The sequence below is a fragment of the Pseudophryne corroboree genome, chromosome 1 (assembly GCF_028390025.1).
Source record: "Pseudophryne corroboree isolate aPseCor3 chromosome 1, aPseCor3.hap2, whole genome shotgun sequence".
In the NCBI taxonomy this organism is placed as follows: Eukaryota; Metazoa; Chordata; class Amphibia; order Anura; family Myobatrachidae; genus Pseudophryne; species Pseudophryne corroboree.
This window is the reverse complement of record NC_086444.1, coordinates 1118650186-1118677818: the sequence shown is the minus strand read 5'-3', so window position 1 is coordinate 1118677818 and position 27633 is coordinate 1118650186. Positions and strand designations below refer to the sequence as shown.

General features: G+C 47.7%; 1 long non-coding RNA gene across 2 annotated transcripts in view; it reads left to right on the top strand.

The window, feature by feature from the left end:
• The window catches only part of LOC134927824 (uncharacterized), a 238618-nt gene that overhangs the window by 142401 nt on the left and 68584 nt on the right, over nt 1-27633 (top strand). For both annotated transcript variants that reach the window (XR_010177744.1, XR_010177742.1), the window contains exon 3: nt 26976-27101. This is a non-coding gene — a long non-coding RNA (uncharacterized LOC134927824). The remainder of the gene's footprint in view (nt 1-26975; nt 27102-27633) is intronic.

Sequence of the window (27633 nt, the reverse complement as noted above, 5' to 3'; positions counted from 1 at the left end):
TTTGGCTAACTCATTTAAGCAAGGGGATGCTTTTTCTTTTCCAGCGACCTAAATTGAATTGCCTGCACAGTCTATTTTTAGCAGCGATAGCGACCTGGCGGTGACGCGCATCGCTATCGTAGGCTGTGTACACGCAGAGCGATATGCACTAACTTTCTGAGCGATTTTGACTATATAGTCAAAATCGCTCAGCTATATCGCTCCGTGTATATGGACCTTTAGTGGTTTTGATTATTACTTTGCATGGCTATAGCAAGGAGATAAGGTTGCAAAGAGGGATCTTATTGGACCTAACTGTGCACTCTGGCCCTGCATCTCTGGTAGTAACTCAATGTGCACTGGACAGACCCAACTGTGTAAGTTTCACTGCTACCAAAGTAGCATTGTGATACCCCTTTCACACTGCCAATGCCGGATCCCACCCGGGAATTGGAAACTGGTCTTTCTCGGGTGGGATCCGGCATTAGCCGCTGCTGCAGGCTTCCCTGACCCCGCAATATGCCGGGCGGGTTGCCATAGCAGCAGGGGGCGGAGCCGGCGGGGGCGGAGGTGGTGGCGGCGCTGGGAGATGAGATCATCTCCGCTTCGCCTCTCGCTGCTGTAGTAAATGGGTCCCGGGACGCATTGACCCGGGATCCTGTTTACGCAGCCACTGACCCGGTATTCAACCCGGGTATAACACTGCTTTATTCCCAGGTTGAATTGCTGGGTCAGGCGACCCGGGATTTCGGCTATGCCCCTTTCACACCGCACGCTGAATATGCCGGGTTGATACCGGGTTATTTGTGCGGTGTGAAAGGGGTATTAGGGACCTGGGGGACAGCTGATTTTCAGATTAGCTGTCCCCGCATCAAAAAAGTATCCTCTACCACAGCTCGTGGCAAGTTTATTACTTTATTACTGAGTACCAAAAAATGAATATTGTCCTGATATATTTCACATTTCAGTTTCAGTAAAAAATCTGTGATCCAATGCTGCCATCGCGTGTACATCACAGATCTCATAGCAGGATTTCTCCCATCTGGAACTGTGCGCAGCATCTTTTTAATCTCTAGGATTATATTGCCATCTTGTGGCTATAGGATGCAATCACTAGTGAATTTCTACAGCACCTGCATCTTCAGGAACACTAATTATTACATTAAAATGTCCTTTTTCTTCCCTGGAGCAATTGTTTCTTTACTCCACTGGTGGTTCATCCCGGACCAGTGTCTGGAGAATTTCTTCTGCTTTTACAGGCACAGAGAGCTTGCCAAGGATTCACTGATAGACAGTTTTTCTCTTGGTCAGGCCAGCCCAGCCCCCATGGGGGAAACTGCAGAATTATTATTATTATTATTATTATTATTATTATTATCATTATATTTTATTTATAAGTGTTTTGCAGCGCTGTACAAAGGACAGTACAGGGAGACAAAACTTAACATTACAGTAAATAAATAACAAATAGAGTACAGGTAACAAAGAGCACCACAATTCTCAAGACATAATACATCTAAGATGTAAGTAGTGAGGGAGTGATCATTGTACTACAAGGGGCTGGTGGCCATAGATGGAGATTAGCCTCTACCAGCAGGAGAAAAAGTGGGTAAAGATGGTCACTGAGTAGGGGAGAGCTGCAAGTGAAATGTGTCGAGAAGAGGGCTTAGATATCAAGAGGAAAGAGGGCCCTGCTCAGAAAAGGCTAACAATCTAGTGAGAAGGGTCGACAGACAGATGATAAGGTGCAAGTAAGTGGGAGGTAGCCTGATGGCAGTATGTAAGCAAAGCTGAGATGTTCAAGGCATGAGGCAGGGGGGTGGAGGAGCAGCCTCAGGACTAGGCTATGCATTGGAATGATACGCTTTGATGAATATGTGGGTTTTTAGTGCCAGTTTAAAGCTTTGCAAGGTCGGGGAGAGTCTAATGGAGCAGGGGAGTGCGTTCCACTGAAGGGGTGCAGCACGGGCATAGTCTTGAACTCAAGCATGGGAAGCAGTGACCAGGGCAGTGGAGACGCGACAGTCATTTGCCGACCGTAGGGGGCAGGAGGGAGTATGAAGGGAGAGGAGGTTGGAGATGTAGGGAGCAGTGGAATTAGAGATGGCCTTGTATGTGAGGGTGAGGAGTTTGAAGAGGATTCTATAGGGGAATGGGAGCCAGTGCAGTTTTTGTTGAAGGGGAGTGGCAGATGTGGAGCAGCGAGAGAGGAAGAGAAGCCTAGCTGCCGAGTTCAGGACAGATTGGAGGGGAGCAAGATGGGAGCAAGCGAGGCCAGTGAGGAGAACGTTGCAGTAGTCTAGTCGTCAGATGACCAGTGAGTGGATGATAAATTTAGTTGCACTCTGGGAGGGAAATGACCTGATGCGAGCAATGTTGCGTAACTGGAACCGACAGGATTGTGCCAGAGCTTGGATGTGGAGTGCAAAGGAGAGGGAGGAGTCAAGAGTGACGCCCAAGCAGCGGAGTTGGGGAACTGGGGAGATGGTGGTGTTGTCAACAGTGATAGAGATATTTGTAGAGGGTGTTGTTCTGGAGGGATGCGATCAAGATCCCACCGGACGGAATCCCGGCGGTCGGAATACCGACACCGGAATCCCGACTGGCACAATCCCGACATATTCTCCCTCTGTGGGTGTCCACGAGACCCATAGAGGGAGAACAAATTAGTGTGCCGAGTGTAGCGAGGCACCGTGCCCACAAGGGGCTGCGTTGCGCTCGCCCCCCTGTCAGGATTATGAGGTGTCGGTATTCCGACCGCCGGGATCCCGTCCGGCGGGATTTCGTACTGATCCCATTCTGGATGGGGGAAAGATGATGAGTTCAGTTTTGTCCATGTTGAGCTTCAGAGAGCAGTCAGACATCCAGGAGGAGATTGCGGAGAGGCAGCTGGAAACCTGAGAGAGGACAGAGGGGGACAGATCAGGAGAGGAGAGGTAGAGTTGTGTGTCATCAGCATAGAGGTGGTATTGAAGGCCAAAGGAGTTAATGAGCGCACCCAGGGAAGAGGTGTACAGGGAGAACAGAAGGGGGCCAAGGACAGAACCCTGAGGGACACCAACAGGAAGGATAGAAGGGTGTGAGGTGGTGCTAGAGGCAGACACAGAGAAGGAGCGGTTAGTGAGGTAAGAAGAAAACCAGTAAAGGACAGTGCTAGAGAGGCCAGCATTTTGGAGTGTGCGGAGGAGGAGAGGATGAGCCACAGTGTCAAAGGCAGCAGAGAGGTCCAGAAGGATGAGCAGAGAGAAGTGGCCCCTGGATTTGGCCGAAAGCAGGTCATTGGTGGCTTTCACCAGGGCAGTCTCAGTGGAGTGGAGTGGACGAAAGCCAGATTGTAGTGGATCAAGGATAGAGTTGTCAGAGAGGTAGCTTGTGAGACGGCTGTAGACCAGTCGTTCAAGTAGTTTGGAGGCGAAGGGGAGAAGAGAGATGAGGCAGTAGTTAGTGGGTGATGAAGAGTCGAGGTTGGGTTTTTTGAGAATAGGTGAGACCAGAGCATGTTTGAATGGTGAGGGGAAGATGCTGGTAGCGATCGATAGGTTAAAGAGGTGAGCAAGGTGGGAGCAGGCAGTGGGGGAGAGGGAGCGGAGAAGACGGGAGGGAAGGGGGTCCAGGGGGCAGGTGGTGGGGGGGATAATATGAGGGAGTAGACTTCCTTGTCTGAAATGGGTCGGAAGGACAGGGTAGGGTAGATGGAGGGGAAGGATGATGGGGGCAGGGGGGCAGCAGAGGGGTGACGCGGGGAGATGTTGTGTCTGAGATCCTCAATTTTGGAGATGAAGAAGGAGCAAAGTCAGTGGCAGTGAGGGAGGATGGGAGGTGAGGAGGAGGGGGCGAAGAATACATTTTTGCACACCTTACTCCCTATTTTTGATACAGGCCTCCTAGGAAATATTTCTGAGATTTCCAAGAATACTGCTTTGAGAGAATATTATAGATTTGTGGAATTTTCTCTCTATCTCTCTCTCTCTCTCTCTCTATATATATATATATATATATATATATATTTTTTTTTTAATATATATATATATATATATAATGCAGGTGGCGGAACTTTGAAGCTTGTAGTACTTGCAAAAGACATGCTGTATTTATCAACGTTTTGGACCAGTCATCAGGATAATATTATCTATTATCCTGATAACGGGTTCTTACCCGAAACGTCGATAAATAAAGCACGTCTTTTGCAAGTACTGCAAGCCTCAGAGTACCGCCATCTGCCTGCAGTGTATTGAAAGTCATCTCTTGGAGGGCACCTGAGCAAGTATACCTATATATTACTATACTAGTGCCGGATGATTGCATGCGTTATATATATGCATTATATATATATATATATATATATATATATATATACGGTATATATATATGCCCTTTGCAATAATGTATGCATATGGTCCAAAGAAGACAGCAGACATTTGATGAGGTGAAAATAGTTGTATTTAAAACTTCTCAAACAAAGGGGCTACGTGCCCCGAAACACTGGTATGTTTGTGAAGTTTTGAATACAACTTTTTTTCACCTTATCAAATCCCGGAGTGCTGCTGTCTTCTTTGGACTATATATATATATATATATATATATATATATATATATTTAATAATTAATATATATAGATATATATATAGATATATGTGTGTGTGTGTGTGTGTGTGTGTGTGTGTGTGTGTGTGTGTGTGTGTGTGTGTGTGTGTGTGTGTGTGTGTGTAATATTTAATATATAATATACATCATATAGGCTTATTAATATATAGATATATTTTAATTAATGTGCGTTTATCATATATATCTGCAGATATATTATGTCAGGCTTACGAACTAGGTGGCTGATAAATATATGCAGTCCTTATACACATGAATTATGACGTTATGATTCCTTAAAGTTCAGACTTGAAATTACAGCTCTTATCATCTCATTGTTTATTTACATAAAATCATACAGTAGTGATATATATATATAATAATTATATTTACCTATAATATTTATGCTTCCTTAATTATAGACCACATGAAACAATTTAACAAACTTAGATAATTGCTAATATAAATTGTCTACTTGCAAGGAGATAGTTACATAGTTACAATATCATCATGGAATACTTAAAGCTACTTTATAAGGACTACTTAAGGACCAATCCCTCTGTGCGTCACTTTCTCCTCCAGCACCCAGGGCCGGCGCCACCATTAGGCAGCTTTAGGCAGCTGCCTATGGGCGGCGGCCACTGGAGGGCAGCACTAAACACTGGCGATGAGCGGATGCTGTATTTATTATTATACAGTGACTCTAGTCTCAGCTCAGTCAGCCAAGCTCCACCTTTTTTTAAAAACACGAGGAGCAGTCATGGATGTCATCGCCGCCAAGCTGCCACTGAGTCTGTGAAATGTGAGTGAAAAAGTCAGGTGAAAGCATTGTGAACACTGACTGACTCTATCCTCTCTCTGCCTTCCTGCCGCCCACCTCCGCGATAGCACTTGGCTGTCTCGGCATATCGCCGGCCCGCGCTTTGACTGCACCTGCTCTCGTATAGACTACCGCATGTGCTTCCCCCCACGATTGGGTGCTCAATCCTGGCCTCCCATGTAAAACCCCTCCTGCCCTCCGTTATTGGACTCCCGCACGGCACATCATTATGTCACCGCCCCCCTCCTGCGATTGAGCTCCCGGACTCCCGTATGTCACCTGCTCCCCCTCCGTAATTGAGCTCCCGAATGCCGCTTCTAGTCACACGCATCTTGTAATCCGCTCTCTACTCTTCCCCCCCCCCCCCCCCCCCAGCCACGCACTCCTCTCTCTCCCCCCGCGACTCTGCTCCCGCTGCCTGTTACCCGCACCCACGTACCTCCCACTGCGTTCCTCATCTTGTAACCCGTAACCTGCACCCGCAACATCCTTGTAACTCCTCTCTCCCCCCCGCCCGCGACTCTGCTCCCCCAGCTGCTTGTTACCCGCACCCGCTCCTTCATCTCATAACCCGCAATTTGAATATTAGGCTCTGGGTATATATATATATATATATATATATATATATATATAAAATATAATATATATATATATATATATATATATACAGGGCCGGTTTCGGGGCTTCTGGCGCCACGGGCGGCATTAGGGGGCGTGGCTTCATACAGGGGGCGTGGTCAGTTACGCCCCCTGTACTGTAGTAGAATGTGCAGTGCGCGATCACGTCATCGCGCACCGCACATCAAAAGGTCCTCTCCACGAAGGAAAACTAGACGCTAAGCGTCTAGTTCCCTTCGTGGAGAAGACTTTTGCTGTGCGGTGCGCGATGATGTCAACGCGCACTGCACATAATTACAGTTAAGGTCCTCGGGCAGCCCACGATGGACAGCGGGACAGCGGGGGGCACCACAGCAGCAGCGGATCTTGCCATGGTGCGGCGCCCTCCGGATGGCACCGGCGTCCTCCGGAAGGTGGCGCCCCGGGAAAAAGTCCTGCTTGCCCGTGGCAAGATCCGCTACTGTGTGTATATATATATATATAGCAAAAGAGGATGGAGAAGAACAAGCGCCTATGGTGCAGTAAGTTCTTTAAAGTGTTATAATGACACTTGAGAAAATATAAATGCGTACCAGATGAAATCTTTAAACCACGCCTAATAGTAAGATGCCAGTCAAGATATTTCTCACCAACAACACCATCTATAAATCAGAGAAGACGGAATCGCCGCATAGCGTAATACTTCTGGATTAACAATAATATCCCCACAAACACCCAGTTGAGCGTACCAGATTAAGATGAAAAGTCAGCATAGACATCTAGGGGTCTTGTATCCAGAAATCTCTCATCAAATCCGGTACACGGGATTATTGTAGTATCAGTCAAATGACTAGAAAATTTATTCAAAATATAGGCTATAAAACATCATCCAAGTGAACAATATGGTAAGTTAAAAAAGTAATCAATATAGCTTAGCTTAGCAGCCGGGTAAGATTCTGCTCAGGTCTCAACGCGTTTCGCCAATCAAGGCTTCCTCAGGTTGGAAACGCGTTGAGACCTGAGCAGAATCTTATCCGGCTGCTAAGCTAAGCTATATTGATTACTTTTTTAACTTACCATATTGTTCACTTGGATGATGTTTTATAGCCTATATTTTGAATAAATTTTCTAGTCATTTGACTGATACTACAATAATCCCGTGTACCGGATTTGATGAGAGATTTCTGGATACAAGACCCCTAGATGTCTATGCTGACTTTTCATCTTAATCTGGTACGCTCAACTGGGTGTTTGTGGGGATATTATTGTTAATCCAGAAGTATTACGCTATGCGGCGATTCCGTCTTCTCTGATTTATAGATGGTGTTGTTGGTGAGAAATATCTTGACTGGCATCTTACTATTAGGCGTGGTTTAAAGATTTCATCTGGTACGCATTTATATTTTCTCAAGTGTCATTATAACACTTTAAAGAACTTACTGCACCATAGGCGCTTGTTCTTCTCCATCCTCTTTTGCTACAGAATTTATGCCATATACCTTTGGTACACTGAGGAACTGAGCTGCCACCCTGAAGAGTGGAAGGTGCTGACAAAGACTTATTGAAGCCTACAAAACCGTGATATCAGCCAGTTGTGGCTACTCCATTAGCAAATTTGTTATATTATCCAGACAAATAATTCTTTGTACTGTCGATCCCTAAAGAAGCGCACGAGTCTATAAATTTTTTCTATATATATATATATATATATACACACATACATACATACAGTGCTCGAAGTGGTCCGGTATACACCGGTTTGGCTTACCGGCATTTTCGAGCACTGAGGGCGGTATGTACTAAGCAACGCTACTTTTACAAATCTGCCGCGGAGCGGCCATGCTGGGAGTTCGGGAGGAATGATCCAGTTACCCAATTGCCCAGCTGTGGCACAATGTACGTCCCATGTACTCGGGGTGACCGGGGCGATCTGACCGTGCCGGAGCTGGGCGCCTGTAGCTGGGTGCAGAGTGAAGCTGTGCTTGTAATACACCGGACACTGCCCAGCTACCTCTACACTGCTGCCCCTGCCTGGGTGAGAGTAGCATGAGGGCTCCTGGCAGGGTGCTGCTGATTTTATTTAGTGTGTGTCATTTACTGTGCATCTTACTGTGTTATATTTTATATTGTGTGTCACTGCATACGTTACTGTGTGGGTGTCACTGAATAGGCTACTGTATAGGTTACTGTGTGTGTAACTGCACAGGTTACTCTGTGTGTGTGTGTGTGTGTGTGTGTGTGTGTGTGTGTGTGTGTGTGTGTGTCACTATAGGCTACTGTATAGGTTACTGTGTGTGTCACTGTATAGGTTACTCTGTGTGCTATAGTGTGAATTTTGGCTCATACCGTGTGCTTAATGTGAATTTCGGCTCATACCATGTGCTATAATGTGAATTTCGGCTCATACCGTGTGCTATAATGTGAATTTTGGCTCATACCGTGTGCTATAATGTGAATTTCGGCTCATACCGTGTTGTATAATGTGAATTTCGGCTCATTCTGTGTGCTATAATGTAAATTTCAGCTTATTCTGTGTGCTATAATGTGAATTTCGGGTCATACCGTGTGCTATAATGTGAATTTCGGCTCATACGGTGTGTTATAATGTGAATTTCGGCTCGTACTGTGTGCTATAATGTGAATTTAGGCTCATACCGTGTGGTATAATGTGAATTTCGGCTCATTCTGTGTGCTATAATGTGAATTTCAGCTCATTCTGTGTGCTATAATGTGAATTTCAGCTCATTCTGTGTGCTATAATGTGAATTTCGGCTCATTCTGTGTGCTATTATTTGAATTTCGGCTCATTCTGTGTGCTATAATGTGAGTTTCGGCTCATACCATGTGCTATAATGTGAATTTCGGCTCATACCATGTGTTATAATTGGTGATGAGCGGGTTCGGTTCCTCGGAAACCGAACCCCCCGAACTTCACCCATTTTACACGGGTCCGAGGCATACTCGGATTCTCCCGTATGGCTCGGTTAACCCGAGCGCGCCCGAACGTCATCATCCCACTGTCGGATTCTCGCGAGATTCGGATTCTATATAAACAGCCGCGCATCGCCGCCATTTTCACTCGTGCATTGGAAATGTTAGGGAGAGGACGTGGCTGGCGTCCTCTCCGTTTATTAATGTTGATGCAAATATTTGTGCTTATTGCTTAATTGTGGGGACTGGGGAGCAGCTGTATTATATAGGAGGAGTACAGTGCAGAGTTTTGCTGACAGTGACCACCAGTATACGTTGTCTGCCTGAAAAACACTCCATATCTGTGCTCAGTGTGCTGCATATATCTGTGCTCACACTGCTTTATTGTGGGGACTGGGGACTACCAGTATATTATATAGGAGGAGAACAGTGCAGAGTTTTTCTGACCAGTGACCACCAGTATACGTTGTCTGCCTGAAAAACACTCCATATCTGTGCTCAGTGTGCTGCATATATCTGTGCTCACACTGCTTTATTGTGGGGACTGGAGACCAGCAGTATTATATAGGAGGAGTACAGTGCAGAGTTTTGCTGACCAGTGACCACCAGTATACGTTGTCTGCCTGAAAAACACTCCATATCTGTGCTCAGTGTGCTGCATATATCTGTGCTCACACTGCTTTATTGTGGGAACTGGGGTGCAGCTGTATTATATAGAAGGAGTACAGTGCAGAGTTTTGCTGACCAGTGACCACCAGTATACGTTGTCTGCCTGAAAAACACTCCATATCTGTGCTCAGTGTGCTGCATATATCTGTGCTCACACTGCTTTATTGTGGGGACTGGGGACCAGCAGTATTATATAGGAGTAGTACAGTGCAGAGTTTTGCTGACAGTGACCACCAGTATATATAGCAGTACGGTACGGAAGGCCACTGCTCTACCTACCTCTGTGTCGTCAAGTATACTATCCATCTAGATTCTATACCTGTGGTGCATTTTAGTTTTGCAGTTTGCTGACAGTGACCACCAGTATATATAGCAGTACGGTACGGAAGGCCACTGCTCTACCTACCTCTGTGTCGTCAAGTATGCTATCCATCTAGATTCTATACCTGTGGTGCATTTTAGTTTTGCAGTTTGCTGACAGTGACCACCAGTATATATAGCAGTACGTTACGGAAGGCCACATCTCTACCTACCTCTGTGTCGTCAAGTACACTATCCATCTAGATTCTATACCTGTGGTGCATTTTAGTTTTGCAGTTTGATGACAGTGACCACCAGTATATATAGCAGTACGGTACGGAAGGCCACTGCTCTACCTACCTCTGTGTCATCAAGTATACTATCCATCCATACCTGTGGTGCATTTCAGTTGTGCGCAGTATATATAGTAGTAGGCCATTGCTATTGATACTGGCATATAATTCCACACATTAAAAAATGGAGGATGGGCGTGGCCTGGCTCTCCTGGAGAGTGGTCGTGTTTTCCACAGCTCCTGCATTCCCAATCCTTCTAACAGCCCTCATCCTCCCCCGACCACCACCAGGCCACTCCAGATTCCTTACTGGGACCCCTTGTGCCTGCCTGCAGCTGCTGTGGGGGACCTGCGGATCGGGGAGTGCTTTTAAGCACTCCTGCAGATTGCGGCCTCCCCCCGGCCTGAAACCTGGGGCTCGAGTTTGGGGCCGGGCCGGAGTGACGAGCCGGGACCGGCGTACCACAGGGCTCCATTACTTCTCTCCCGTCCTCCCTGTGTCCCCCCTCTCACTCATACCTGAAGGCGGAGGACTGCCTGACCGGAGGACATCTCTCGGAGCCCACACTGCGGACGGCGCTCGTATCAACGGAGGCCGCCGGGGCCCGGACTGGTGACCGGGAGACGCCGGGATTGAGCTCGGACGACGAGGCCCTCGGGGTATGTAACACCCTCTGCACCCCCCGTCCTGCGACCCGATCCCGAACGCTGCGGAGGGGTGAGGCCTGCTTCCCGATCCGGAGCTGGGGCCTCGAGTTTGGCGGCGGCCCACCCGGGACCTCCGGGCCCGACGCACTCGCCCCGAGAGCTCCCACGGGCACCTGGGAGATCCCTCCCTCCTTCTCCTTGCATACCTGCCTGCTGTCTCGTGTCCCCTGACGCTCCCGGATGCTGGAGGCCCTCCTGGGGGGCTCCGGGGTTGTCCTCTTTCGTCCTCCAGCTCCCTGTCTCCTACAACAGCGGCAGCCATTCTGCGGGCTCCCAGGTCCATTACACTCCCTGCCTGTTACCATCTAAAGCTCACCAGAGCACACACTGGGACCCGCCCGAGGGCCGTCCCCATTGTTGACTACAGATCTCTCCCCCCACTGGGATCCGGCTGCAGCGCTACCCCGGCTGGTCCGTGCCCGGGGTTCGCCTCCACGGTCCCGGCACAGAGGAGATTCTACACAAGGCCCCCCCTTCCCGCGATCTCTGATTACCTGCCTCCTCTCAGGGGCCGGGTGCCCCCCCCCCCCTGCTTTCCTGGAGCTCCCCGGACCTGCCTCGTCTGCTGGGCTCGGCTGACCACATTATAATGCCTCTTTAAATCTCTCGCCTTACCTTCCCTGGTCCTGAGCCTCACTGCTGGAGCGCCACCCCCATCTCCCACCCTGCTACCCACCCCCTCCCCCATACTCTCACGATGACATGGGGCAACAAAAAGTCCCAGGGGTCCGACCTCACACCGTTCCTTACCAAAAAAAGCACCCCGGCCAAGACCAGGCCAGATAACCCTGGACCCCCCCAAGATCCCTCCGAATCGGAGACTGAAGATGACGACCTCACACCCCTTACCCGCAAGGACTTTCTCTCCCTCCTTAAGGAAATGCGGGACATCAGGTCCTCAGTCCAGGCTCTCCACTCCCTGAAATCCGACATTGCCGACATCGGCTCCAGGACCGACCAACTCGAACGAAGAGTGGAGGAGGTGGTGTCGTTCCAACAAACGGTCGAGACCGACTTTCATCAACTCCGCCAAGATGTTGCCCACCTCCAGGAGAAGCATGAGGACCAGGACAATAGGGCGAGGAGAAATAACCTGAGGATGCGGGGTATCCCCGAGGAACTCGAGGCGACTCATCTTGACCTCTACCTCAAACGCCTCTTCGCACACCTATCACCTGACACACCTGAGGAACACCTCCTCCTGGACCGAGCGCATCGAGCTCTGCGGCCTCGCTCACAGGACTCCTCTCAGCCCAGAGATGTTATTCTCCGACTACACTATTTCACTGCAAAGGAGGCCATCATGAGGGAGGCCCGACGGCTGGGCTCTGTGACTTTCCAAAATACCCCTCTTCAGATCTTTCAGGACTTATCTCCGCTCACTCTAGCCAAACGCAGGGACTTCAAACCCATTACTTCCCTACTCTCCCGTCATAATGTAAAGTACCGCTGGGGTTTCCCCTTTCGTATCTTGGTATGGCACCAAGGGAAGCTCCTCACGGCCAGAGTCCAATCTGAGGCCCAAACGCTGCTCTCCAAGCTGGGCATCCACGTCACCGACCAATATGCCCACTCTCAACGACAACCACCTCGGACACAACGAGACTCCCTCCAGTTTCCCCGCTCTGAGTGGTTTACAGTACCAACCTCTGCGGCCTCCCAGGCTCCACCTCCGGCTCCCTGATGAACTCTCAGCTCTCTAATTTACTGTTTCCCTCTACTTAACTGGGTAGACCCTTCCTGGTCGTATTCCCCTGTCAGGGGAGCTGTCCACTCTAAGTTCCCCGTATTCTGATCTCCCGACCCCTTAGTTACCCCACAAATGTTCAGTTGTTGCCCCCTGTTTGAATGTTTAATTCCTTAACTGTTTAAATCTTACGCTGCTGATGTGTTTAACATGCTGAAACCTGATTTACTGTCTTCCAACTACCCCCCCCCCCCTCTCCTTTGCCCCTTGGGGCTGGCGCTCCAGCTACCTTCTCTTCCTGTCTTCTCTCCAGCCTTTCTCCCTCAGGCACCTCCAGGGGAGGTTTGCCTTCTCCCCTTTGCCGAGCGGCTTGTGATCCGGACCCCATGCCGCGCCCCCACAGGGCTCTGAGCCCTCTCGCTGACCTAGGTGCCCACCCGACACCTAGCACCCCTTCCCCTTGTCAGCACCACCGGTCCTGGCCTTTACTGCCAGATGACCAACCACCCCCCCTCCCTCCCGGTCCCCTTTCCCTCCCCCTCTGACCACATTCTCTCTTGCCTTATATCCCTCCTTTCTGTCTCCCTCTCTCCCCCTTCTACTTCCAGCTCTCTTCGCTCCTTCCAATCTGCCTTCCTCATTGTTACTTACCCATGGGTCTCCGGGTACTATCCTTTAATGTGAAGGGCTTGAATAGCCCCCAAAAGAGAGGTAAGCTCTTTGCCTCTCTTAAACACCATAGCGGCGATCTGATCTTCCTACAGGAGACTCACTTCCTGCATGACTCCCACCCTACCCTGCAATGTAAACCATACCCTGACTTCTTCCACGCCTGCGACCACTCGGCAAAAAAACGGGGGGCTGCGATTTTATTTGCCCGCCACCTTACTTTTGAACTCCTAGACTCATATCCCGACAAAGATGCCTGGTTTCTCGTTCTGGTGGGGAAACTTAATAATAACCTCTGTACCCTAGCTAACGTTTACGCCCCTAACCAACGACAGGAACGGTTCTTTACAAGGCTAGATAACCTCCTTACTCGAGTTCGGCGGGGCGACCTCATACTTGCTGGGGACTTTAACTCAACTTCTCTACGACTCTTGGAGGATTAAAGACTCATCTGCCCGCGATTATACCTTTTACTCTGCCCCTCATAACTCCTACTCCCGCATTGATATGTTCCTGCTCAGCCACGATCTTGCTCTGAATCTCCGCGATGCCCATATCCACCCGCTAGTCTGGTCCGACCATGCCCCCATCACCTGCGACCTCGCAGGTTTGGTTTCACGTCCTGGCCCTATGACATGGCGCCTCAACGACTCTCTCCTCCACAATCCTGAGATACGGTCACATCTCCAGGACAAGATCTCAGACTATTTTACCCTGAATGATTCCCCTGATATCTCCAGGTCTACCCTCTGGCTGGCACACAAAGCAGTCCTCCGTGGACACCTTATCAGCCTAGCCTCAAAAGCTAAAAAGCAATCCCTCTCTCAATACAACAAGCTCTCCATTAAACTTCACTCACTTGAGATCCAGCATAAGGCGTCCTCTGACCAGGCTGTCTTGTCCGAACTTCGTACTGTTAAGGCGGAACTTGATCTCCTTCTCACTGCACGGGTGGCCAAGCGTCTTAAGTGGCTTCGCCAGTCCTTTTATGAGAAGGGTGACAAGGCGGACAAGATTCTGGCGGCACGACTCCGCTCCACGAGAGCCAAAACCAACATTGTCACTATCAGAAACTCTCTCACTCAACTAGTCCATGACCCCGCTGCCATTAGAGCAGCCTTCCAATCCTACTATGCTGACCTATACAATCTCCCACCCCTCTCATCGGGCTCCTCCCCCCTACCCCAATCCGACCTCATCTCCCACTTTCTTTCTGCTTCTAATTTACCCAGATTACCCCAGGACGCCATGGACCTTCTTAACAGTGAGATCTCGGTGGAAGAAATTACTCAGACTATACTCATGCAAAAAATTGGCAAATCTCCAGGCCCGGATGGGTTCACGGCTCTCTACTACAAAAAATTCTCTGCTTTTCTCTCCCCCCACCTTCAATCCCTGTTCAATAGGATTGTCCATGGCGACCCTTTCCCCCCGGAGATGCTGGAGGCAAGAATTGTGGTGATCCCCAAAGAAGGCAAGGACACCCTTAATTGCGCTAGCTACCGCCCCATATCTCTCCTGAACTTAGACCTGAAAATCTTTGCTAAGATCCTGGCCAACCGTCTCAATCCATACCTCCCTTCCCTTGTTCATTACGACCAAGTGGGGTTCATCCCGGGCCGTCAGGCGAGAGATAACACCAGGCGAGCCATTGACCTTATACATATCTCGAACTCCAGGGGGTCCCCCACTATCATGCTCTCCTTAGATGCTGAAAAAGCATTTGATCGGAGTTTTCTGAGAGCCGCCCTGGAAGCCTACGGCCTGTCCGGTGGCTTCCTTACTAGCGTCTTAGCACTATACTCCACCCCCACTGCCACGGTTTTAATCAATGGTATCCCATCCGCCCCACTTAGTATCTCCAACGGTACACGCCAGGGTTGCCCCCTTTCACCCCTGATATTTGCCCTCATTATAGAGCCCCTTGCCTCTCAAATTAGAGCACATCCGGACATACACGGAATACAGGTAGGCCCCATAGATCCTAAAATTTCCCTTTTTGCAGACGACATCCTACTTTCTCTGACCCAGCCTCTCATCTCACTCCCAAACTTATTCTCAGTCCTACACTCTTACAGCCTCATATCAGGGTATAAGATCAACTACTCTAAATCTGAGGCCATGATGCTTCATATCCCCCATCGTGAGGCTGAGTCCCTCCGCGCTAACTTTAATTTTAAATGGCAGCCCACGAAGATTAAATACTTAGGAATATACCTAACCTCTCGTTATGACTCCCTCTTTTGGGAAAATTTCCCATCCCTCCTCACCAGCACACTTGCCGACCTAACCTCCTGGAACAGTCTTTTCATTTCGTGGCTGGGCAGGATCATAGCGGTTAAAATGACCATAATTCCCAAATGGCTCTATCTCTTCCAGACCCTCCCAGTGGCAGTCCCGGCCTCCTTTCTCCGTACTATCCAACGAGCCCTTGTGCGTTTTATTTGGAACCACAGACCTCCCCGCATTGCTGCCAACACCCTGAAAAGACCAACCCCCGAGGGAGGCAGAGGCCTTCCCGATGCCAAACTTTACTACCTAGCCTCTCATCTATCCCACATTGTCACTTCATATGCTCCTCCAGGAACGGTGTCCCGGCTGGATATCGAGGCAGCCTTCATTGGTCTCCCAGATCTGACCCCCTTATGGTGCCTCTCCTCCACCTCCCGACCCCCAACCTCCAAACTTCTCCCCACTATTAAATTCAATCTTAAAACCTGGGACTCCCTTTCCCTGAAGAAAGGCCTCACTACTACACCCTCGCCCTTGACCCCCATCTGGCAGAATCCCATGTTCCCTCCTGGACTCTCAATTACGAAGTCCCGGCCTTGGGTAACGCTGGGCCTCAAATTCCCAATTAATTTTGCCAATCGGGGCCAATGGTTGTCTCTACCCGACCTTCAACAAAAAACCCCTTCACAGCCACTTAATCTCTTCCAATTCCTACAAATACGCCATTTTCTAGGCTCCCTCCCCCCCACCGCCATACTCCGTGTTCTCACCCCCTTTGAAAGCCTATGCATCAACTCCCATTCCTCCAAAGGCGTAATCTCCCAACTCTACTCTCTTCTACTAGACTCCTCCCTTCCCTCCTCTCGGCCCCATGAGCTCGCATGGGAGCGAGACCTCGGGCCCCCACCAGAAACTGAAGACTGGGAAGACGTGAGACTAGGGATTGCTAAATGCTCCATCGCCACCGCTTTTAAGGAAACGTCCTATAAAATTTACTACCGTTGGTACTACACCCCCGACCGACTTAACAAATTTTTCCCGTCTTCCTCCCCCGTATGCTGGAGGAATTGCGGGTCTAGAGGCACTATGCTTCACATATGGTGGACCTGCCCGGTCATTGTGCCCTTCTGGGACTTAGTCCACTCCCTCCTCAACTCGCTCTTGGAGTCTCCTGTGCGGAAGGATCCTTGAATCTCCTTACTATGTTACCCTCCCCCGCTCCTCAATAAATTCTCCCAAAAGCTGGCCACACACATTCTAACGGCAGCAAAATCATTGATAGCTCTCAATTGGAAGAGCCCCTCCCCACCCTCCCTACTATCCCTTAAAACTAAAATTTGGCACATTGCCTCAATGGAAAAGATTACATACTACCTCCACGACCGGGGCCACATTTTTGAGCAAGTTTGGGCCCCCTGGCTCGTTGCCGAACGCAGATAGCCGATCTTCCCCCCATGCTTCTGGCCCTCTCCGTAGACCCATGGGCACTTCCTATTATCTCTCCTTCCGACATACCTCCTTCTCTTTTCTTCCCTCTCTCTCCACTCTCTCTCTTCCCTTTGTCCTGTCTGCTCCTGTTTCCTCTTTGACCCCCCTCTTCCCTTTTCTTCCGATCTTGTCATCTCCAGGATATATATCATGTACGGACTTTACTGTGGTTCCCCCCCCCCCCCCCCCCCACGTCCCCCCCCCCCCCCCCCGAATTCCACATTTGAAGTTTATTGTTCTCTCTACATTGACTAACCCTGTTACTTACTTGAAAATTTGTGGTCTATAATGGACACTGGCTACGTTGGCCACCTGTCCCATGTATTCATGTAATGTTTTCTCTATGTGCCCAACCACGTATAATTAAAGAATTTAAAAAAAAAAATGGAGAACAAAAATGTGGAGGTTAAAATAGGGAAAGATCAAGATCCACTTCCACCTCGTGCTGAAGCTGCTGCCACTAGTCATGGCCGAGACGATGAAATGCCATCAACGTCGTCTGCCAAGGCCGATACCCAATGTCATAGTAGAGAGCATGTAAAATCCAAAAAACAAAAGTTCAGTAAAATGACCCAAAAATCAAAATTGAAAGCGTCTGATGAGAAGCGTAAACTTGCCAATATGCCATTTACGACACGGAGTGGCAAGGAACGGCTGAGGCCCTGGCCTATGTTCATGGCTAGTTGTTCAGATTCACATGAGGATGGAAGCACTCATCCTCTCGCTAGAAAAATGAAAAGACTTAAGCTGGCAAAAGCACAGCAAAGAACTGTGCATTCTTCTAAATCACAAATCCCCAAGGAGAGTCCAATTGTGTCGGTTGCGATGCCTGACCTTCCCAACACTGGACGGGAAGAGCTTGCGCCTTCCACCATTTGCACGCCCCCTGCAAGTGCTGGAAGGAGCACCCGCAGTCCAGTTCCTGATAGTCAAATTGAAGATGTCACTGTTGAAGTACACCAGGATGAGGATATGGGTGTTGCTGGTGCTGGGGAGGAAATTGACAAGGAGGATTCTGATGGTGAGGTGGTTTGTTCAAGTCAGGCACCCGGGGAGACACCTGTTGTCCGTGGGACGAATATGGCCATTGACATGCCTGGTCAAAATACCAAAAAAAATCACCTCTTCGGTGTGGAATTATTTCAACACAAATGCGGACAACAGGTGTCAAGCCGTGTGTTGCCTTTGTCAAGCTGTAATAAGTAGGGGTAAAGACGTTAACCACCTAGGAACATCCTCCCTTATACGTCACCTGGTCCGCATTCATCAGAAGTCAGTGACAAGTTCAAAAACTTTGGATGACAGCGGAAGCAGTCCACTGACCACTAAATCCCTTCCTCTTGTAACCAAGCTCCTGCAAACCACACCACCAACTCCCTCAGTGTCAATTTCCACCTTACACAGGAAAGCCAATAGTCCTACAGGCCATGTCACTGGCAAGTCTGACGAGTCCTCTCCTGCCTGGGATTCCTCCGATGCATCCTTGAGTGTAACGCCTACTGCTGCTGGCGCTGCTGTTGTTGCTGCTGGGAGTCGATCGTCATCCCAGAGGGGAAGTCGGAAGACCACTTGTACTACTTCCAGTAAGCAATTGACTGTCCAACGGTCCTTTGCGAGGAAGATGAAATATCACAGCAGTCATCCTGCTGCAAAGCGGATAACTCAGGTCTTGTCAGCCTGGGTGGTGAGAAACGTGGTTCCGGTATCCACCGTTAATTCAGAGGCAACTAGAGACTTGTTTGAGGTACTGTGTCCCCGGTACCAAATACCATCTAGGTTCCATTTCTCTAGGCAGGCGATACCGAAAATGTACACAGACCTCAGAAAAAGAGTCAGCAGTGTCCTAAAAAATGCAGTTGTACCCAATGTCCACTTAACCACGGACATGTGGACAAGTGGAGCAGGGCAGACTCAGAACTATATGACTGTGACAGCCCACTGGGTAGATGCATTGCCTCCCACAGCAAGAACAGCAGTGGCGGCACCAGTAGCAGCATCTCGCAAACGCCAACTCGTTCCTAGGTAGGCTACGCTTTGTATCACCGCTTTCCATAAGAGGCACACAGCTGACAACCTCTTACGGAAACTGAGGAACATCATCGCAGAATGGCTTACCCCAGTTGGACTCTCCTGGGGATTTGTGACATCGGACAACGCCACCAATATTGTGCGTGCATTACATCTGGGCAAATTCCAGCACGTCCCATGTTTTGCACATACATTGAATTTGGTGGTGCAGAATTATTTAAAAAACGACAGGGGCGTGCAAGAGATGCTGTTGGTGGCCCGAAGAATTGCGGGCCACTTTCGGCATTCAACCACCGCGTGCCGAAGACTGGAGCACCAGCAAACAGTCCTGAACCTGCCCTGCCATCATCTGAAGCAAGAGGTGGTAACGAGGTGGAATTCAACCCTCTATATGCTTCAGAGGATGGAGGAGCAGCAAAAGGCCATTCAAGCCTATACATCTGCCCACGATATAGGCAAAGGAGGGGGAATGCACCTGACTCAAGCGCAGTGGAGAATGATTTCAACGTTGTGCAAGGTTCTGCAACCCTTTGAACCTGCCACACGTGAAGTCAGTTCAGACACTGCCAGCCTGAGTCAGGTCATTCCCCTCATCAGGCTTTTGCAGAAGAAGCTGGAGACATTGAAGGAGGAGCTAAAACAGAGCGATTCCGCTAGGCAAGTGGGACTTGTGGATGGAGCCCTTAATTCGCTTAACCAGGATTTACGGGTGGTCAATCTGTTGAAATCAGAGCACTACATTTTGGCCACCGTGCTCGATCCTAGATTTAAAACCTATGTTGTATCTCTCTTTCCGGCAGACACAAGTCTGCAGAGGTTCAAAGACCTGCTGGTGAGAAAATTGTCAAGTCAAGCGGAACGTGACCCGTCAACAGCTCCTCCTTCACATTCTCCCGCAACTGGGGGTGCGAGAAAAAGGCTCAGAATTCCGAGCCCACCCGCTGGCGGTGATGCAGGGCAGTCTGGAGCGAGTGCTGACATCTGGTCCGGACTGAAGGACCTGCCAACGATTACTGACATGTCGTCTACTGTCACTGCATATGATTCTGTCACCATTGAAAGAATGGTGGAGGATTATATGAGTGACCGCATCCAAGTAGGCACGTCAGACAGTCCGTACGTATACTGGCAGGAAAAAGAGGCAATTTGGAGGCCCTTGCACAAACTGGCTTTATTCTACCTAAGTTGCCCTCCCTCCAGTGTGTACTCCGAAAGAGTGTTTAGTGCAGCCGCTCACCTTGTCAGCAATCGGCGTACGAGGTTACTTCCAGAAAATGTGGAGAAGATGATTTTCATCAAAATGAATTATAATCAATTCCTCCGTGGAGACATTCACCAGCAATTGCCTCCAGAAAGTACACAGGGATCTGAGATGGTGGATTCCAGTGGGGACGAATTAATAATCTGTGCGGAGGGGGATGTACACAGTGAAAGGGGTGAGGAATCGGAGGATGATGATGAGGTGGACATCTTGCCTCTGTAGAGCCAGTTTGTGCAAGGAGAGATTGATTGCTTCTTTTTTGGTGGGGGCCCAAACCAACCAGTCATTTCAGTCACAGTCGTGTGGCAGACCCTGTCGCTGAAATGATGGGTTCGTTAAAGTGTGCATGTCCTGTTTATACAACATAAGGGTGGGTGGGAGGGCCCAAGGACAATTCCATCTTGCAGCTCTTTTTTCTTTCATTTTTCTTTGCATCATGTGCTGTTTGGGGACAATTTTTTTGAAGTGCCATCCTGCCTGACACTGCAGTGCCACTCCTAGATGGGCCAGGTGTTTGTGTCGGCCACTTGTGTCACTTAGCTTAGTCACACAGTGACCTTGGTGCGCCTCTTTTCTTCTTTGCATCATGTGCTGTTTGGGGCCTATTTTTTTGAAGTGCCATCCTGTCTGACACTGCAGTGCCACTCCTAGATGGGCCAGGTGTTTGTGTCGGCCACTTGGGTCGCTTAGCTTAGTCACACAGCTACCTCATTGCACCTCTTTTTTTCTTTGCATCATGTGCTGTTTGGGGACTATTTTTTTGAAGTGCCATCCTGTCTGACACTGCAATGCCACTCCTAGATGGGCCAGGTGTTTGTGTCGGCCACTTCTGTCGCTTAGCTTAGTCACACAGCGACCTTGGTGCGCCTCTTTTTTTCTTTGCATCATGTGCTGTTTGGGGACAATTTTTTTGAAGTGCCATCCTGCCTGACACTGCAATGCCACTCCTAGATGGGCCAGGTGTTTGTGTCGGCCACTTGTGTCGCTTAGCTTAGCCATCCAGCGACCTCGGTGCAAATTTTAGGACTAAAAATAATATTGTGAGGTGTGAGGTGTTCAGAATAGACTGAAAATGAGTGGAAATTATGGTTATTGAGGTTAATAATACTATGGGATCAAAATGACCCCCAAATTCTATGATTTAAGCTGTTTTTGAGGGTTTTTTGTAAAAAAAAAACACCCGAATCCAAAACACACCCGAATCCGACAAAAAAATTTCAGGGAGGTTTTGCCAAAACGCGTCCGAATCCAAAACACGGCCGCAGAACCGAATCCAAAACCAAAACACAAAACCCGAAAAATTTCCGGTGCACATCACTAGTTATAATGTGAATTTCGGCTCATTCTGTGTGCTATAATGTGAATTTTGGCTCATACCGTGTGGTATAATGTGAATTTCGGCTCATACCGTGTGGTATAATGTGAATTTCGGCTCATTCTGTGTATTATAATGTAAATTTCGGCTCATTCTGTGTGCTATAATGTGAATTTCGGCTCATTCTGTGTGCTATTATTTGAATTTTGGCTCATTTTGTGTGCTATAATGTGAATTTTGGTTCATACCGTATGCTATAATGTGAATTTCGGCTCATACCGTGTGTTATAATGTGATTTTCGGCTCATACTGTGTTATAATGTGAATTTCGGCTCATACTGTGTGCTATAATGTGAATTTCGGCTCATACCGTGTGGTATAATGTGAATTTCGGCTCATTCTGTGTGCTATAATGTTAATTTCAGCTCATTCTGTGTGCTATAATGTGAATTTCGGCTCATTCTGTGTGCTATTATTTGAATTTCGGCTCATTCTGTGTGCTATAATGTGAATTTCGGCTCATACCGTGTGCTATAATGTGAATTTCGGCTCATACCGTGTGCTATAATGTGAATTTCGGCTCATTCTGTGCGCTATAATGTGAATGTCGGCTCATACCGTGTGCTATAATGGGAATTTCTGCTCATACCGTGTGCTATAATGTGAATTTCGGCTCATTCAGTGTGCTACAATGTGAATTTCGGCTCATACCGTGTGGTGTAATGTGAAAGGGGCACCAGTACTAGATAGTATAATGGGTCCTACTATTGTGATGCATAATGTGTATAAGGGGTATATGGTGTGGTAAACTACACTGAAGAACACGCCCCCTTTTGAGTGTCCACATCCCCTTTCCAGAGCACATGCGCGCTAAATTACAACCTTCACTTTTCCATACCCCCACTTCAAAATTTCCACTTTGACCACTGTGTGTATATGAGTTTATATACTGTGTAGATAGATAGATGAATAGATGGATATATATATATTACATGTGTGCGTAGTTTTATATATATATATATATATGTGTATATAATAAATATATATATATATATATATATATATATATATATACTCATCTACACAGTATATATAGCTGGCAGCAGGGCCGGATTATAAGAAGGGCAACAGGGGTGGTAGCTGGGGGGGGAAGGGGGGGGGTATGGCTGAAGTTTTGCCTAGGGTGCCAAAAAGCCTTGCACCGGCCCTGCCAGCGCCAGCTTCCTTCTGGCCCTCTGACTTCTGAATTACTTCATCTTCTAATCTCTTTCCTTACTTAATTACTACTTCTGCACAAATATTGGAAAGCTGCTCAATCAGATGTAATATCAGTCAGGTGCTAAAAGGGAGGGGTAATTCTGTGTAAGAAAAAACAATTTGTGTTCCCTAATGCACACTGAGTGAGTAATAATACTACATAATAATCAGATAATACGGAGATCTTAGTTGCGTATATCTGCAGATATAGGGTTAAGCCCCCAGGCCGATCGACAAGGCTTCTCCGTCACTGGGGGTCCCTAATACTAGGTATGGGCCGGGGTGCAGGACCCCATCATGCCGGCACAGGTCGGCTACCCCAGGTCAGCACACAGGTGAAAATTAATAAGGGTTAATAAGAAGCACAGAAGTGCTATATAAGTGAAGTGTGATTAAAAAACAAAAATATATACAAAGTGATAGGGAAAATCATGAGTGTTAATAAAGTGTTAGGGTGTGCCGACCTGAAGCTGCCCAGCCATACCGACACAGGGGCCACCACACTCCACACCCACCCCATAAATAATTACATATATGTCTGGGTCTAAATGCCCAGTGTAAGGCCACATGATAATGGCTCCTACAGCATCTGAGAGCCAGCTTACCTGGAGACACCCCTGGCTTCTCCAATGGCACTCTGGAGTCAGCAATCCCTCCCTTTTAGCACCTGACTGATATTACATCTGATTGAGCAGCTTTCCAATATTTGTGCATTGTATTTAGAGAGACATGGATGGGTCAGCGTTAGGAGGGATTGCTGACTCCAGAGTGCCATTGGAGAAGCAAGGGATGTCTCCAGGTAAGCTGGCTCTCAGATGCTGTAGGAGCAATTATCATGTGGCCTTACACTGGGTACTTAGACCCAGACATATATGTAATTATTTATGGGGTGGGTGTGGGGTGCGGTGGCCCCTGTGTCGGTATGGCTGGGCGGCTTCAGGACGGCACACCCTAACACTTTATTAACACTCATGATTTTCCCTATCACTTTGTATATATTTTTGTTTCTTAATCACACTTCACTTATATAGCACTTCTGTGCTTCTTATTAACCCTTATTAATTTTCACCTGTGTGCTGACCTGGGGTAGCCGACCTGTGCCGGCATGATAGGGTCCTGCACCCCGGGCCCATACCTAGTATTAGGGACCCCCAGTGACGGAGAAGCCTTGTCAATCGGCCTGGGGGCTTAACCCTATATCTGCAGATATACGCAACTAAGATCTCCGTATTATCTGATTATTATGTAGTATTATTACTCACTCAGTGTGCATTAGGGAACACAAATTGTTTTTTCTTAACTACTACTTCTGACTGAACATATATATATATATATATATATATACCTATAACTTAACCATCTAGCTGGTATATTCCCATAGTGTTCTCAATACAATAGCTAATTATAGGTTTGCCGTTTACATTCCACGGTGTTATAAAACAAACCCTGAACTAAGCTGGATTGTTCTGCTCAAGCAGGTGGGATGTAGGCGTAACTCTGGGAGGCAACGGAGTCATCTGCCGCCGGGCTCCTGCTCTGATGGGGGGCACCTCTCCTCACATTCTGTGACACCATTGAATTAAGTTAATTGATAGCTGCTGCTATCTCTTCAGTGGCCGACTTCCTCATTAGTCCCTGCACCTTACACGTCACAGCCTTATTATTATACTGTAGATACACATTTTGCAAGTTTCATACCCAGGATTAGGACCCACAACCTATTACACTGGAAGCAGACACCTTACTGATGAAGCTGTTGCTCCTGTATAGGAAATATGAGAATTCTAACTATATGAAGATATTCCTCTGACAATTACACGTAACTTCATATAGTTAGAATTCTCATGCTTCCTGTACAGGAGCAAATATCAGTAAAGTGTCTGCTGTCACTGTAACATATCATGGGTTATAATCCTGGGTACGACTCCTAAGAAATGTGTGATTTAAAATAAAAGACAATGAAATGTATATATATATACAGTAAATACTTTCTTTTTTTCAGAACACTTCACACACGTGTGTGTGTGTGTGTGTGTGTGTGTGTGTGTGTGTGTGTGTGTGTGTGTGTGTGTGTGTGTGTGTGTACATATATATATATATATATATATATATATATATATATATATATAAAATATACGAACACATGCATACATATATTTATCTAAATATAGGGGGTGGGGGGCACCACTATTTATCTTGCCTCCGGGCAACTGGGACGAACTTCCGCCACTGGATGTAGTCACCATCCAGGTGGTTGGGATCTCGGCAGTCAGCATACTGAGGCCAGGATCCCAGTCGCCGGTCACCCATACCTCAATGCAAGCAGGCTTGGAGTCATAAAACATGCCATACCAAACTTGGCCCACTCTGCCTCAAGCAGAGAGTATTATGACATTCAGAATGACTGTTCATCCAAATTTGCCTGGAGCAGTTTAGACCATGTTTTATCAATAGATCTCTTTTTGTAATAGCTCATTTCTGATCCCTGGCTGGACCTCTACTGGACAATAGGCCAGCTGTTTTATACACTTCCTAAAGGTATGCAGATCTTTGATTATGATCTCTAACTTTGCATCTAAACACTCACCTGCGCATACTAGTATCCATATTAACTTCTCTAGCCCCAAGTGAACAACAGACTTCTAATTCACATACCTAACTATATTTATGGCCTAAAACCTGTTCAGACTACTTCTGATCAGATGGGAGGCAGTTACGTGACCGGCAGTAAGGAGACCGTCGGTCACAATACTGACGCCAGAATCCTGCCCCCGTACAGTCACGCCAGTCCCCGTGCAGTCCCGCCAGTCGGCATGCCGACTAACAGTGACTATTCTCACTCATGGGTGTTCATGACACCCATAGAGTGGAAATATAACCTGCGGTGAACACAGCTCGACACAGAGCCTTTAAGCCGGGATTCCAGCGTCAGTATGGTAACCGGCGGTCTCCTGAACGCCGGTCACGCATACCAAACCCTGATCAGACATTGTTACATGCTTGGCATGGAAGGGAAAAACGCCCTCTATTGCGTTACGCAAGCTAGGGACTTATTGTGAAATGTGGGATTCATATCACATAAGGGGTGTTTGGAAAATTAAGTAGAACAGACTAGTGAAGGGGATCAATTGGTGTGATGTCCAATGTATTATGAATATATGGCTTACACAGTGAAAACCTGTGTCCAACACAATGACCCATAATCTTGGAGTAAAACACAAATAAATATATATATATATATATATATATATATATATATATATGGGTAGGGGTGCTTGCAGTTCATAATCACTTTATTGTTAGGTTCACAGTTATTTGGGTAAACATACCTATACATTGCACCAATGATTCATTCTCCCCTATAATGGGGGACATAGTACGTTCACAAACATTGTTAAAACATTTATATAAAGATAAGAATGCCTACTACAGTATCACTTCAATAAGATGTAGTAGTGAGTACCATCAGTATTATACACTTAGGGGATTCTTTATTCGAGGGGTTAGGTAGCACTTGAGATCACTCCACTGATGGGCCACTGCATCTATATATGTGACATATCGTGGATCTCAATATAGGGCGTTTAAGTCTGCAGTCAAGTATACCCTGGCATTATATCCTGACCATGCATTACACGTAGAATAGGGGCACCGAAGGCATCGGTCCCCTGGTTTGTTCATAGGCATTTATATATTTATGCATCAGCCTCCATGAGTTTTTACCCACGGCCCTGAGATATTGTGTAATTCTGAGCTTTTGTCCCCTAGAGCAGGTATTCCCAACCACGGTCCTCAAGGCACACCAACAGTGCAGGTTTTAGTGATATCCAGGCTGCAGCACAGATGGTTAAATCAAAATAACTGAGCTACTAATGAAGTCACCTGTGCTCAAGCCTGGATATCACTAAAACCTGCACTGTTGGTGTGCCTTGAGGACCGTGGTTGGGAATGCCTGCCCTAGAGTATGCTATAGCCTAGCACCTAGGGCTCTGATCCCCGCAGCTATGCTTCTTATGACAGGCAATATACTAAATTCAGTCAGATGCGTTTGCCATCCATCCCTGTAGTGTTAAATATAATAGTGTACTATGCTTTTACTGTTTGGAGGTGTTGGGTCTGCACACACTTTTAAACATCACATTTCATTATTTATTACGCAGCACCGCGCTCCAGACAGTCGGCACCTTGGTTACCCTGCGCTTCTGCAGTGACGACCGGAAACGGAGCGGATGACTGTACTGACGAGCGGACGCGATGCACTGGCAGGCTTCTCACCTGTATATAAGGTATGTCCCTCTTTGTATTATTACTCACCTTGACAAAGGGGCTAGTGAGCCCCGAAACGCTGGTTTCAGTTGCTTGAAATACATTTCTGCTTTGGTGAACGTCTCCGAGTGCTGCTGTCTTTTACTTCTGGTTTCCTTTGTGTGTGTGTGTGTGTGTGTGTGTGTGTGTGTGTGTGTGTGTGTGTGTGTATATATATTCAGGGACGTGCAGTCAGGGGAGGCAGGGGAGGCAGTGCCTCCCCTGTCATTAATGAATAAAATAATACAAAGTAGATACTTATGACACATATTCTGTGTCATAAGTATCTGCTTTAGGCTGTGTATTATTTTAATAGATTTTGCCCTATGAAAAACCGTTTCAAATTAGTTTTGGAGGCACCGTTCTCGGTGCCTCCCGCTGTCAGTAGGAAAGGGCCGGAAGCAGGGGGCGGGGCCAAGCACTTGACAGTGATAGCCCGTTAACAAAATCAGCAGAAGCGGCACCTAACAGAGGTGCCGCTTTGACAGGGGGCGTGATCTCAGTCCTTCCCCT